Genomic DNA, 2,500 nt, shown 5'->3' with positions numbered 1-2,500 from the left:
TTCATCTTTTGAAAAACCCTTGTTAATAACGATTTCATATCCAAACTAATAGTCGCGTTGTTAATTCAGGTTAACTTTCTACCCCTGAAATTCTTTTACAACTTTCTTTAGGCATTGTGTGGTCAGATAAAATGGTGGCTATAAGTGTGAAGACAAAGGGAAATCCCTCACAGCTTAAGTACTACACTGGATCAGTGCAAAACAATATAACAAAAATTACTTTATGGTGACCTCTAATTTATCACTATGTCGAATGTATGTATCACGAATCTCTAGGTCAAAGTAGCGATCGATATATGCTTCCGCTTTTGTAATATAATTTATGAATCTTTTTATATAAATCCATGCCAAGAATTTATTACATTTAGAGGTTTTTTCGTCGTGACTTCTGGAAAGTCATAACAACCCTTTGTTGGTAGAAATAGCCTCCATTTATCCCATTAGTTGCGCAGTCATAATTGAAACATTGACATATTAAATAAGAAAAATATACTTGGTGAAAAACACAGATCATCGTACGGATGGTAAAAAAAGAATTCAAGGTTTAATGTTATACTAACTTATAACACTAACATACATAACAAAGAAAAGAGAGAAGAAAGAAAAGTAGAACGTCTGAAAGGAAATTAATTTCCTGAAGGAAAGATAATCCCGCAAAAGGCTAAATTTCAAATAAGGAAGTATCCGAGCCAAGCTCTATTTAGAGACTTTTAAAACTTCATTTTATTTGGCGAGACTCATTGAGAACCTAAAGGTTAATATATATATATATATATATATATATATATATATATATATATATATATATATATATATATATATATATATATATATATATATATATATTATATATATATATATATATATATAAAAAGATGTATGCCATGAAGGAAAAATAAACGAAGGAGGATCTGCGAGACCTTTCGACGTTAAACGTCCTTTACTGAGCAGAAACGGACATAAATGAGAGAAAAGACAATACAAGAAGATTCGTATAACTGACAGATAGGGATTATAAGTAAAGAGATTAGTACCTAGAATCCGACACACCTGGAAGATGAGAATATTCACGAAAAACTACGTAGGACTACATATGCCCTGAAAAGGAAACTCGACAGAAAACTAAAAATTCTTATTGATAGCAGTGATTGGACTAATTGTGCACGTCAAGATTGTGTTGTTAACTTATCTAGTAAACAAATAAGTGAAAATGTTGTGAGTGCGCTTGGATATGGTTTATCTTTCTTTGTAACAATTAGACCTTCTGCTTTAATGATTGAGTCATCCCTAAGTAAATTTGAAAAATATTATGATTTTCCTCAAAATCATGTTGACATGATTAAAGGTATTGTTTACGGAGCTGCCAACGTTAAGCATGAAAGTAACTTCCCTGCTCGCTATAAGAAAACTTTGACCGATCTTAAAAAGGACAATACTATCCACATTACAAAAGCTGATAAGTCAAATAGTATAGTCATTTTAGATAAAGCTGACTACATATCACGTATGCAAGCCCTACTGGATGATGATGTGACTTATAAAAAACTAACAAAAAATCTCATGGATCAAGTCATAAAAAACTTCAATAGCATAGTGAAAAATATCCTTAAAAATAAAACAGAAACTACTAGGCAAATTGTCAGTCAGATCTCCTTCGCTACCTTACTTGTACGGATTAGTCAAAATGCACAAAGAAAATAATCCGATGCGGCCTATTATCAGTACCGTTGGTTCAATTTCATATAAACTTTCGAAATATATCACTAAGATCTTGTCCCTGTTACTTGGAACCATCTCTTATTCTCATATATATAATTCTCTAGATTTAGTTGATAAATTAAACAAAATTGCTCTTTGCCCTACTGATAGATTCGTTAGTTTTGATGTATGTTCTCTTTTTACTAAAGTCCCTATAGACTCTATTTTAGAATATCTTAGTAATGAACTAACTCAGCATGAATTACCTCTACCTATAAGTCACATTATTTCACTCACGAGTTTGTGCATTTGTGATTGTAAGTTTATATTCAATGGTGAATTTTATCAACAAATATTTGGCATGGCAATGAGAAATCCTTTATCACCACTACTCTCAAACCTGTACATGGAATTCTTTGAAAAACGCTATTTACCTAATATCATTTATATTCCTATAAAGTGGTATCGTTATGTTGATGATATTTTAGCTGTTCTTCCTGTCGGTATTGATGTAAATGATTTACTCTCTAAATTAAATAACCAGGTACCATCGATTAAGTTTACTCTAGAATTAGAAAAAGACAATTGCCTCCCTTTCTTTGATTTCTAGATACATAGAGAACCATTTCAATGTAAATTCAGTATTTATAGGAAACCGACCAACAACTTAACTTATGTTCATTTCTTCTCAGGCCACCATCTTAACATAAAAATATCAATTTTTTCATCTATGTTTTTACGAGCATTGCGCATTGTCAGTCCACAATATTTGGATCAAGAAATTGAATGCATAAGAAAAATA

This window comes from Macrobrachium nipponense, chromosome 34 (assembly GCF_015104395.2).
Source record: "Macrobrachium nipponense isolate FS-2020 chromosome 34, ASM1510439v2, whole genome shotgun sequence".
Classification (NCBI taxonomy): Eukaryota; Metazoa; Arthropoda; class Malacostraca; order Decapoda; family Palaemonidae; genus Macrobrachium; species Macrobrachium nipponense.
This window is presented reverse-complemented; position numbering follows the sequence as displayed.